Raw genomic sequence first — 14,060 nt, forward strand, 5'->3', positions numbered from 1 at the left:
TTAAAAGTTTAAAGGACTTAGTTCTTAAAAAGTTACCAATCCACTCTAACAAAATCGTGTGTTTTGACATCTTCTAGTTATTACTAAATGTGTGTGCACCTGCACATAATGCAATCATAATGCATCTTCAAGTTTTCTGTTGTTCTAATTTCATCCATAAACATTTTTATTTTCAGCTTTTCTTCCTTCTTAAAATAACACAAATATATATTTCAGGTAAATATTTGAAAATACATATTATATCTACTGTAGGAAAATTCAGAAATTAGCAGAAGTATTAAGAAGAATATACGCCGGGAGCGGTGGCCCATGTCTGTAATACCAGCACTTTGGGAGACCGAGATGGGTGGATCACGAGTTCAGGAGTTCAAGACCAGCCTGGCCAAGATGATGAAACCCTGTCTCTAATAAAACTACAAAAATTAGCCTGGTGTGGTGGCAGGCGCCTATAATCCCAGCTACTTGGGAGGCTGAAGCAGAGAATTGCTTGAACCAGGGAGGCAGAGGTCACAGTGAGCTGATAGCATGCCACTGCACTCCAGCTTGTGTGACAGAGCCAGACTCCGTCTCCAAAAAAAAAAAGAAAGAAAAAGAAAAAGACTATAACATTTGACTCCAGCCTTGTGATGTGCTGTTGCAAACTCTCCCTACCCTTCCAGGTGCCTGCACTCTGATCAGGTCACCTTTCCATTGTTAGATGGATAGAGCCTGTTTTCATCTCAGGCCTTTGAGTAAATTGCTCTTCACAGCTTTGTTTCGGTGACATCATCCTGATTATGGTTTATTTATTAGCTCCTCAGATCTTCCCTGACCATCTTCACATACAGGAACTTCTGCATCCCTCCTCTTGCCCCTACCCAATCACTTGCTATGTCATTATTCTGTTTGTGTTTCTATAGCACTAGTCCTATGGAAATGATCTTCCACGTTAATTCATTTACCTGTTGACTATATACCTCCATGAAAGCCCCAGCAGGGGAGAGAACTTAGCCATCTTATTGACCATAGCATCCCCAGCATCTGAAACAGGGCCACAAAAAAGTGTAGGTACTTGATAAAATGTGTTGAAAAACAATATATAAAAGAATAAATTAATTAAAAATTTAAAATCACATCTATTTCTACCATTCAGAAATTAAAACTTAATTTCTTTGATATTATTCATTTCACTTTACTTTTTTATTAGTGAATTGTACTGATGAATAAAAAAGTTTGAGCTAAATACTAAATTACAATGTGTTTATACATTAAAAATACATGATTACTTGTACAAAATGAGATCATACTATAACTGTTGTTTGTTATCTGATTTTAAACATTTATCCATATATTAATAAAAACTTCAGCATTCCATTTAATTTTAAACTGAATTTGATGGCTGCAGAATGTATCATTATACACTTTACAATAATAATAGTGAATATTTTATGGGTGCATACTGTACTATTCTGCGATGAAAATATTCCAATACTTACCTCATTTATATTCCCACTAACTCTGATATTGCTCCATTTTATAAGTGGTCAAGACTGTCCTGGGCTTACATGGCAGAACTGAGATTGAATCCATAACAAAGAGAACATTTTAATTCTATCTTTTATGTATCTATCTATCTACCCCCTCCAGGAAAAAAAAAAGTTATTCTAATTTATATTGCTAACAGTTCTTTATGAGAATATCTGTTTTTGGAACCTAAGTCAATTTTAAACACATTATCTTTTAAAAAAATGTTTAACAGTTGTATAGGTGTTAATTATCTTATTTTAAAAATACAAGTTTATTTCCTTGTGAATTTGAAAAGGATTTTAAGACGCATGGACATTTGCATTTTTTCATTAGTGTAACAAATCATATTTGAATGACTAGTTTGTTGATGTATGATTACTTCTTAACAGCCTCTCATGCTCTGTAAATTAGAAACTACTTAACTACCCATTTTACAGACTTAGATGTATCTATTACAAGTAATGAGTTAACCACATTCAAAACAACATGATTAATTAGGCTTTCTAAATCTTTTTTTCTCTTGAGTTAAAAAAGTCGTGGTGTGGAGTCAATTTGCCTGAATGGTTAGGATCATGCTTTGCAATGGATTCCTTTGGATTTTCCTATCAGCATGGCCTCTGCTGAACACTCCATATAAAATAAATTTCAGATCCACTATAACTCCCTGGCTTCTTACCCTGTTTTATTCTCCTTTGATACAATTATGAACACTTAGATACAATATATTGTTACTTGTCTTTCTTTTCAATTAGATATGGATAAGTGACGTGAAGGAAGTCTTTGCTGTTTTCTCAACCTCTGATATGATGTGTAACCTAGAGCAGGCATCTAATAGATAACTATGAACAAACTGAATTCATAAAATCCTTTTGATCGGAAGCCTGATTTCACTACATGATACAACCTTGAACAAGTCACTTAACCTCTTTGAATATTCAGTTTCAGATTATACAAAATGAGGATATTTGAGAATGGACCTTACCTATGACATTTTAATGAGCTTTTATAAATTACTTGGTTAGTTTCAATTTGGTAACTGTTTCAATTTGGTAACACAACATAATTGATATTTTCTGTCAAATGAAAGTGTCCGGTTATTTTACTATACTCATACATAAGGCTTGATCAGTAAAAATTTTTGAGTTTTTGGTTGTTTTGTTGCACCTTTTTTTATTCTGTGCTATATTATTACAGTGGTAGTAAGAGAAATAAAGTTCTTTCCATAGCAAAACGTATAATGTTGGAATAAAATGGCTACCATGAGTGTGTGGCTACCGTGGCTACGGGCATTGTACCTGCGTTTGTCTGGCTAAAAGACCATCACTTGTTTATCCTTTTTTTGACTATCTGGAAATATTTTTTTCATTGGTAAACTAACCGTGGAAAGGGAATTTGCATGACATTAATAGTCACCTAAGTTTAGAATGAACACTAAAAAGCAAGGGTTCTTTACACAGTGCCATTAATAATTACATAATTTAGATCCGACTTCTTGTTCTACAATGATAAACTTCCTTGTTATATCTTACAATCATATTTTATAAGAATTCATTATGACTTTTTAAGTCACTGGTTCAACTTAAGTATAAAATATTCATGCTACATTATTTGATTTTTTAAAAGGCTATGTTTGTCTTTAGTGAAATGGTTAAGAGCATGATGAAATGGTTAAGCACATGATGAAGTGGTTAAGAGCAGACAGAATATGGGGTCAGGCTATATAGGCTTTAATCTGCATCTGCTACTTAATAATTGCGTGCCTCTCAGCAAATTACTTAAGTTCTTTGGGGTTCTGTTTCCCCTAATTTAAAATGAGGAGGATAATAATGATATCCATTTCATAGTATGATTGTGCGGACTCAAGACACTAATATAAAAATCCATAAGGATACTATCTGACTTTGATAAGGACTATATCATATAACTCTCTAGTACATAAATTCAAATTACTCTTTCATTGGGAGAAAAGTTTGATGAAGCCACTTTTCATCAAATTTTTCCTTAACCATAGAAAAGCTTTTGATGTGGCCTTCTAACTCATTTGCTTTAAGTCAATATCTTTTTCTTTACAGTGTTGACATTCCCTTGTGGCAGGAAAATCAACATTTTGAGTCACTTGCTTTAAATAATGGACTGAGGCCCAGTGTCAGCATCTATCCAGTTTGAATTTACTTTCAATAGCCTTTTAAACATGCTGAAGTTCTAAACTCCAATTTATCTAAATATTCTGTTTTTCCTTTTTATTTATGATTCCACCGTGGAACTAATTATTGTCCTGTGATCAAACTTAAAACAGATCAGGTGTCTGGAGTTATACTCATAACCCAATATGTTAGCAATAGCATTAAGACTAATGCATACAGGGATTTAGAGTTACCTGCAATAATCAGAAACCATGTTTCCCTCTATACCCCAGGAACAAGGGAAAAGGAAACAGAACTGTTTCCAGGAGCTTGAGGACACATGCCCACTATTTCATAAAGAAACAAATGATTTGTTTCACAGTGATAGATAACAAAAGCTCATATTAAAAATGACAAACACAATCCTGGGAGAGAAGAAAACATACTGATAAAGGTAACCACATTGTAGACAACTTCTCCAGAAAATCACTTGTTATCCAAAAGCAAGTGAAAATCCATATTCACATTTATGACAAGTTGTGACAAAACCTTTATTCTTGCACCCTTCTTCTAATGTAAGATATCTGATTTTAAAATGATTTCAATATATAATCCCTCTGCTAAGCCTCAGCACCATATCACCATCTTATATTGCTGCAGTTCAGGAACATTGATTCTGAGGGCTGATACAGAACGTTCATAACCATGGGGAAATAAACAAGGAAGAAGAAATATGGAGAGTGAAATAGTTCTATACTAGGAATACTAACAAGAATATCAGTGACCTTAAAAAGTGTTAAGAAAGGTCAAGCCATGCACAGTGGCTCACACTTGTCATCCCAACATTCTGGAAGGTCAAGGTGCAGAATTGCTTGAGCCCAGGAGTTCAATGCCAGCCTGGGCAACATAGTGAGACCCCATTTCTACAAAATGTTAAAAAAAAATTAGCCAGGCATGGTGGGTGCACCTGTGTTCCAAGCTACTCAAGAGGCTGAGATGGGGGGATTACTTGAGTGCAAATAGTTGATGCTGTGGTGAGCTGTGTTCAGGCCACTGCAGTCCAGCCAGCCTGGGCAACAGAGCAAGATCCTGGCTCCAAGTAAAATGTAGTAACAAGAATACATGAGAAAAATACTCAGAAAACACTCCCAATTATCAATTACAATCATTTAATGGTCATTTAAAATGTTATCTCAATCTTTAAACATTTTAAATCCCTAATTTGAAAAAGTTCAACTTTTTCTGAATCTTACAGCCATCTTTTGAATGATGGTATGGCACATTATGAGTAAGTCTGGACTCATATGATTATGAACAACCATTCCAGTAGATGTTTAATAAATGTTTGTCAAACAAGTAGTTATTAGTGTATGCTTTATGTACTCTTCTCACTTACATATTCATGGGACATCACAAATAAAATTGGAAAGTTTGGAAATATTATCCTCACATTGTGACACTGGAAGTCCTCAGCACCACTGGGGAAAATCAGTGTTTGTTTTCCCTGTGAATGGAGACCACAGTTATATTTGTAACACAAATGACTGATGGCACTTGATATGAAAACCAAGAGTGCAAATATGAAGCCAGAACTATATAATTGTTGAAAATCCACCTTTTAGGTAAATCCAAGTTATAACATCCTACAATCATCTGTTCAAATTTATTTTTATATATTGTACAATGCTCATTATGGTGTTCATATTTATTTTTAATGTTTCATTTAAAAATTAAGAATTTAAACACTGCTCTGTTGCCATCTTCTGCCATACAAAATTCATTCCAATTTTATTGTAAAAGAAAGCTCTGGCATAGATTTAACCCATAAAATAATTTCTGATTACATGTCTTTTGGCCTCTGTTAGCTAGACTCTTACAGCAGATTCTGAAGTGCTCATTGTTTAATTATCGTTATTGAAATGTTCCACAATAAACTAAAGAGATTTTTTTGTAAGCTAAACAATGTTTTAACTTATTCTGTAGCTATCGAAACTGCTGAGTCAATGTCAACTCATATAGAATCTGAACAACCCTAGGCTATTAAAAAATTCAACAAAGTGTATCTGTATTTTCCTGAAAAATAATTAAGAGCAATATTTTTATTATTTAATTAATAAAGCTTCTACTAACCAAGATCTTAAGAAAGTAAATTAATCTTTTAGCCCTGATTTTACTCTTCTGTATTTTTTGTCTAAATAGTTAATTGCTAAAAGACTCACATGAGTCTCTATTTATTTTTCTGCAGTATCTCACTGACTATTTCAAATTATAATTCTGGCAATACATCCAGCTCCTCAAATCTCTGGAACCAGTTAGGTACGTCTCTATATGGTTGTAGAGCATCCGATTATAATCCTGCTTCTTCTCCTCCTTTTTTTATATTATTTCTTAAATCATAGATATCTGCCTATTTGCAGGTGGTTCTGTCTCATTTTAAGTGATCCATTCTTTGAGAAGAAAAATAGCTTTATGTTATTCACAGGTATCAGTGCTATAGCATTATGAAACCATCAGATTACTTTTATTTATGGTCTTTAGCAAAGCTCTATTTGGTATTTGTATTTGAATGTAATGCTTCATTAAGAAAATTTAAAACTTATATGGTCATGTATGCCAATGTCCAAACTTAAAGAAATGGCAGCCCATATAACATAGCTGTAGATAACACCTGTTTGCTTGTGAATGGAGATAATAATTATTTTTCTAACACTGAGAAATACATTTCGCATAAAGTTTCAAAATGTGTTTGTTACAAGCTACTTAAAAATTGAGTAAACTCTATGGTAAAAGATTATTTCTATATCAGATAAGGAGAATGGCTGTCTCAAAAACATGACCAGAAGTATAAAGTAATACCATTCGATTTGCAATAGCAAAGGAGATTCTATGAAAGACCATCCTATAAGAATTAAACTTTTGCCATATATCATTAGAATGATATAATATAATAACAATGGGAATTGCATATTTTACTATATTTATCAAAAGTAAGAAGTGAGAACTGGCCAGTCACTGTGGCTCAGGCCTGTAATCCCAGCACTTTGGGAGGTCGAGGCCGGCGGAATGCTTGAAGCCAAGACTTCAAGACCAGCCTAGGCAACATGGTGAAACCCCGCCGCTACTAAAAATACAAAAATTAGCTGGGCCTGGTGGTGCACTCCTGTAATCCCATCTACTCGGGAGGCTGAGGCACAAGAATCACTTGAACCCAGGAGGTGGAGGTTGCCGTGAGCCAAGATTGCGCCACTGCACTCCAGCCTCAGTGACAGAGAAAGACTCTGTCTCAAAAACAAAAACAAAAAAGTGAGAACCATGGAGAGAATTAAAAAGTTGCATGAAATCATAACTCAGAGAAAAATATGGTCATCCTATCCCCGGAGCTGTCAAAGGGTGATGTCATAAAGTTTGGCAACTCCTGGCTGAAATGACTTCTATCTCCTAGATGAAACATAGCATACCAAAATCCATTTACCATGAACTGGTGCCATATTCTCATTAAGAGATTTCTGTCATTTTAATTTTATTTTTCCAAGTAAATTTTCCCACAGGGAATAATTTTTCTTATTAATTATATGTACAGTAACCCAAACTATTTAAAAGAAAAAGTTGAAAATAGGGTATCTACAGTAAGTAAAAGCAATCATAAATATATATGAGTCGGGGTAGAATTTCAGGGTAACAGTTGACTTTTCCAGTTCAGGGTGGCATTGGAGGTCTAACCTCATTAACAGCAGATGCTTTTGGAGGACTAGACTGTCACCAATCATTAACCCTCTCTCTCTGGGAAGATCACATTCTGTCAATATTGCTGCTAGTTGGTATACTTCTTCCACATGTGTCAGAATTAAAGTTGGAAGCCTTGAAACAAACCATTGAGCTATCTATGATTTCATTAAAACTCTTGAGAACTAGACTCAGGCAAAATTGTGACTGTAGTCATTTATCTCTGGTTATGTTACACCTTTATTTTTATTATGCATTTCTATCAACACCTTTAATGGTGCAGTGCGTATAAACTACAAATTTAAGAAATTATCCCCCAGGATTTGAATTCTGCCTCAGTGACTTATTGGTTCTGTGACCTTGGAGACCTGTTTGAGGCGATTGAACCTGTGTTTCCTCTCCTATAAAGTAGTGATTATAATACTTTCCTACAAAGTGGGAAAATGTAGCAGTAAATGAAATGACCTATGCAAAGTTCCTAACAGCAGAGCACACTGTAAGCCCTCAAAATGAGAGCAGTGTCATTTATTTCCCTAAAGGGCCTTACTGCTAGAGGTATCTGCCTTACATTGCCTGCTCTCAAAGATGTGAAAGTATTCAAAACACTAAGAGAGCACAATATAATAGAGCTGTACAGTCACAATTTAAGACCACCACTTACTAGTTTTATCACATCGGATGAAACTTTTGAAACTTATGCAGCCTAAATCCATGAATGTATGTTAATCTCTGACCAAAAGAGATATGCTCAGTAAACATCAGCTTCTCTTCCAATTGTGGTCATGGTACTATTTCAGGCACCCTTACTGTCCTTCAAATCTCAAGCAAATGTTAACTATATCTAGCATGATTGTTCTCACGGCATCCCCTGGGAGAAAGTAGAACGTTGGAAGGCACACTTTTCTGCTTAGCCAAGGCAGAGCCCTGGCATCATTCTAAACATACCTCTCCAGGTAGCACATACTAGTAAGAGTTTCAGAAAACTTGTAATGTCTATGCCCTTTCTATAGAAAGATAAGCAAACTTAAATGACTTCAGTGTACAGGCAGTTAAAGTATATAATTATAACTAAATGGGGAGTAAGATGAAGAATGTTAACAGAGAGTTGGCTTCAAATAATGAGATGACAGCTGCTGTTGGGACTATTCAAATTTGAGGGAACCTGAGAATTGAAGTGATAACAGGGGCTCAACTTCAAAGGGCTTTTGTGGCCATTCAAGAATGGATGGTTTTGGCCGGGCAAGGTGGCTCATGCCTGTAATCCTAGCACTATGGGAGACCGAGGTGGGAGGATCACCTGAGGTCCGGAGTTCGACACCAGCCTGACCAAAAAGGGGAAACCCCATCTCTACTAAAAATACAAAAATTAGCTGGGTGTGGTGGCACAAGCCTGTAATCCCAGCTACTCGAGGGGCTGAGGCAGGAGAATTGCTTGAGCCCGGGAGGTGTAGGGTGCGGTGAGGCGAGATCATGCCACTGCAGTCCAGCCTGGGAGACAGAGCGAGACTCCATCTCAAAAAAAAAAAAAAAAAAAAAGGATGGTATTGGCAGTTTATCCAAACATTCAAGAGAAGTTAACATTTTTTAAAGTCTTAAATATTGCAGGACTAATTAAAATAATGCAGAAAACATAACTTTGCAACCCCAAACAGCTAAAGTCTAAAAATCAGGGAGTCACTCAACTCTCTGGAACTCTATTTCTTACAGCTCCAGAAACTCAAAATACCAATTAAAAAAATTTTTCTTTAAGCATAAATCAAAGGAAGGGAAATTTAGACAATCTTCATTACCTTATAGAAGTAAACAACAACAAAAATAAAGCAAGAGGAGGGAGGATTGAAGGTTATCCACATTAAGATAATTTTCCCTGTAGTAATCTTGAATAAATAGAATTTGACATTTTTTACATAAAATAACTGGAAGTTGAAGAAGAGAGTGGGGAAATCTACCACCTAAGAGGTACAGGTATTGAATCCACCTTCCTGTGAGAAGTATTAAATCAGAAAATGTAGGGGTGAATAACTTAGTCCCTTGAAAGATATATCCTTTAAGATCAACAAATTATATATATTTTTTCCAACTACAACCCTGATTCACAATATAGAGACTTGTGGCTCATCTGTCAGTACTTAGCTCCATTTTCCTCTCTGTGGCCTCACTGCAGGAGTTTCACAAGATGGAAAATTCACTTAGGCTACCTGCTCTAGATAAAAGTCTGGAATGGTGAACTCAAATCCCAAGAGCCTCTGGTATACACTTCAGTTCGACAGAGAAAAATTTTAACTGCACTTGAAAGAAAATGACCCTGGAAAATAGGTTAGCAAGGCAGCAGGAAGTGTGTGCCTCGATATGTTTTGAATTTCGAATTCTAAGTATTCTTTACTGGCAGAAAATGCTGTTTTATGCCTCCAGCTAAAAGACAAAAATAAAACAGAATCCCACCACCCTCTTATCAAACCATAAACCTCCCTCAAGAGACTTGATCTATAGAGTTGCATGCATGAATTATTTGTGTTTTAAAAAGAGCATTTTGCACAAAATCAAAAGCTAACTCTTTTCAACAACTTAGGGACAGGTTTTGCTTCTCAAATGAAAGTATCCATGAAGAGGGGTCAAAAAACATACCAATTCATATGATATTAAAGTTTATAATTAATCTATTCATAGTATTATTTTATTTTCTAGATGTAATAAAAATTTTAAAGCATCTTTATTTTTTCATAGATAGTATGGTTGGCATAAAACATTGATTGAATTAACAAGATTATTTGTGGGGAAATTAAAAATCCCTCTTAAGTACCCCTACATTCCACATATACATAAAATATGTCCTTAGTATTTTGGTTTAAAATATTAATTTTGAAATATATTACTTATAGCAGATAGGCACACTATAGATAGATAGATGATAGATAGATAGACAGATTATAGATAGACAGATAGATAGATACATACATACATACATACATACATACATACAGACGAAGGGAGGGAAGAAAAATTTATCGCTTATTAAAATGCTCCTGTTTACAGAAACCCAGTTAAGAAGTCTGTGCTGCTCTTATTATAGATTATAAACACTGTTGATTATAAACACTGTTTATAGCAAATTTATCTGTTCATTGAACTGAGAGCTAAAGCTGCATTCGTCAGGTAAGCACGAGTGACGTGAGATAAGATTATGTGTGGGAGCTCCTACAGCATTAATACAAGGCTGATGCATCCATCCAGGTTTCTTATTTTCTTCTTAAACTAGCTTTCAATTTACTTACTTTGTTTTAATGTCAAATTGATGTTTAATGAGTCATTGTAAATTTATAAAGAACCAAAGCCTCTTTTGTGTCAGGAAAAAGACTTATTCACTGACTTTGATCTAAACAATGCTAAATGTTCTTTCATAAAGTGTCGTTTCTTTATCAAATTGAAAGGTTGCTGATAAATTTTGCATTATATATCTAGATATGGATAGAAGCAAACTTTCTTTGTTAAATTAAATTCAATAGGTCTTTAAATCTCACCACTTTGGGAGGCTGAGGCTGGAGGATTGCTTGAGCCCAGAGTTTGAGATGGGGCCATATTGTGAGACCTCATCTCTACCAAAAAAAAAAAAAAATTAGCCCAGAGTGACAGTACAAGCCTATAGTCCCAGCTACTTGGGAGGCTGAGATGGGAGGATTGCTTGAGCCCAGAAGGTGGAGCATGCAGTGAATCCTAACCATGCCACCACACTCCAGCCTGGGTGACAGAAAGAGATCCTGTCTCTAAAAAATGAAATAAAAAATGTTTTTAAGGATCCTCTCCAAGCTCTGGACAATATGTGTTTATTCCTGAGAGACTTATGATATTCTTCAGAGAAAGAAGCTTTCCAGTGACTAAAAGTAGTTACTGTCGTAGGAAAGTAATTTTTGTAATCCCAGAAATAAAGGAAACTTACTTGGTTTCTACCCATCACAATCTAAAAATAATAACAAATAAAGCATCTTATGTGAAAGTAATTATAAACTTCTTCCTCAACCAATATTCTCACACATAAACCACCTTAACTACCTACAGAAACACTACACACAGGGCCTGGAATAAACAGGGGCTATACAATGGCAAAAAGTTCAAATAAACAGCAGGTCTATACCCATGAATACATATGGGGATGTTTGTGTTGGGTGAGATTTGGCTTCTTATTTCCTCACCTATTTCCACCTCACACTTGCTTACTGTACTACCCATACATTAGTCCTTCCCATTCAGGATTTGGGGAGTATCTTAGATGAATGAAAAAGGCTTCATAAATACATTTTCCCTTAGGATGAGAAAGAGAAATGAAAACTATATCATTGTTCAAATTGGTTACAGATAGAATATAGTTATTTCTGTAACTGTCTAAACTCACCTAAAACTCATACCTCCAATTCTATCTCCCTTAACTAGTTCTAAAGAGAATTATGATCTACTTACCTCTATAAAATGCAGCATTCTTTAGATTTTAGAGATGCACAAAAATTCAGACATAGAGAATGTGTCTGATATTCAAATAACAGATCCAGACTGTTCTAACAACACAATCCAAGTAAACCATTAAAAAAAAAAAAACTGGTCTGTTCATTCACAGCAAGAAGATGTTTCCAGCTGATGTGTTTGATTGAGCTAGCTGATAAGTTTTATTACTCTCATGTAGACAATGAAACAAATGCCTAATGGGGAAAATTGCATTGAGTCTAACTTGGAAGCAAAGTTGGCCTCTGGCTAGTGAATGTGTCCAACTGGGAAAACTAGTTTCAATCCTTTATAAGGCCTAAAATGTAAAGCAAGAAAGAAAGACAGAAGATGGATATTTCATTAAGATAGATGAACTCAAAAAGAGCGGTGATGCAGAGAAAGTTAATAAGGGAAGTAGAGAATAAGTGGTGTTGCAATTATTACCAGCATAAAGCAAATTGCTCAGGGGCCCATAAATCTTTTCAGGTTCAATCCCCCATGCTTAACCAGATGATCTGCCTGGGTCTGTGCACAAGCATTTTACCCCACTCTCTTCATTTATCTCCTCTTGAACTGAAAGATACTTTCCATTCAGTGTTAAGGTTTCTGGCTAAAATCATTCTACTATAAAAACACTTATTAAAGCACCCTTTGAATGGTTTTCAAAAATAAAAATAAATAAAAAAAAAACAAAGAATCTCTATTAGGACAAAGAAACATATTTAGAAATGCTTCAACTAACGTCCTACAGAGCTTCACTTTTCCTGTAGTACTAATATTTTTAGACAAAGTGAAAATGAATATATATTATCTATAATGGAACATCGAGTAAGAATACATTATTTCCCCCCCTTTATGTAACCGTACCCATCCCAATACCCATCTGGCTCTTTCATGGGACATTTTTTGTCACAGACATAGGCATTCTCTTTTTTTAAGTCATGTGAGGATACTTTTATCAACCCTCCCTTTAAAAATCTATCCTACTTTCATTTATCTAATATAATAAAGGTAGTATGCCTGTGATCTTATTACAAAATAATTAAGAATATATGCTGTAGGGATTTGCTGTTGGGTAAGAAAGACAGTACAACAGTTGAGTTGCCTTCATTACTAAATGTGTGATCTCTCTTAGTCATAATTTCTTCTTTTCAAACAATGGAAGCAATAAGCATTGCTACCTTGTCTGTTATGAAAATTAAAGTATCTATTGTGAATAAGGAACACTGGGTCCAGCCCATGGCAAGTATTCAATAAAGTACCTTAATTATTTCTATGACTACTTAGAAATAATACAAGATTTCTAATATTGATCTACCACTTTCAGGATCTGGATTCACTTTATTAAAAATTAAATTGAAAATACCTATCATTTCTTGTTATTAAATAATTCACATTTTTTCTCTTTAAATGAAACCCCCCGCCACCTGTCATTCCTCCAAGCTTCCATATCTTCTCCTCCCTTTCAGAATCAATTTTCTTGAAAAAACTCTTTGTTCCTTCTCCATTTCTTTCACTCCAATTTTCTGTTCAATTGGCTGTATGCCAGGTGGATTTTGCCACTTTGTTGAAATTTATCTCCCAAGAGGCTCTTTACCAAATCGAGTTAATTTATCAGCCTTTACTTTACTTGTATCTTGACAGCTTTTGACACTTTGACCCTCTTTCCTTTGTTGATCTCTTTGATAACACTGTCTTTCCATTTCATTCCTCACCCCATTCTTCTGTCCAAGATACAACCTTACAATCTTACTTCTGTGCATAATGCTTGATTATTGGTTTTGATTCCCCTATGTTGTTGTCTCTCTCCATTGTCCTCTCATAACCTCTTGCAGGCAAGCGTTCAAATACTATTTGTTACCAGTTACCACTGATGGTCCTGAAATCTCTGTTTTCAGACAGTAAAACATACTACTTTGCTAACACTAGACCTTTCAACTTGGATATATGCCAGTTGCTTCAATCTCAGCATGTCCAAAATTGAGCCCATTGCATATAATAATTGCTCAATAAACATTTGAAGGCTGATGACTACACAATTTTTTTCAAAATGTCCAAATTGAACCCATGATTTCTAACCTCCATTCCTAAAATCAATCTTCTGTGTATGTTGCCCTGCTCAATAAGGGAAAGCAATACCTGCCCAACTGCCCAAGCCTAGCATGGAAAACATCTTTGAAACATCCATCTCACTCTAACACAATATACAAACAGGTACTAAATGCTATTGACTTT

The 14,060-nt window shown here is 35.0% G+C and overlaps 1 protein-coding gene across 6 annotated transcripts in view; it reads right to left on the bottom strand.

Moving 5' to 3' along the window:
- PCDH9 (protocadherin 9) overlaps window positions 1-14,060 on the bottom strand; it is a 915,902-nt gene that overhangs the window by 851,267 nt on the left and 50,575 nt on the right. The gene's annotated exons all lie outside the window — the stretch shown is intronic.

Source organism: Pan paniscus, chromosome 14 (assembly GCF_029289425.2).
Source record: "Pan paniscus chromosome 14, NHGRI_mPanPan1-v2.0_pri, whole genome shotgun sequence".
Classification (NCBI taxonomy): domain Eukaryota; kingdom Metazoa; phylum Chordata; class Mammalia; order Primates; family Hominidae; genus Pan; species Pan paniscus.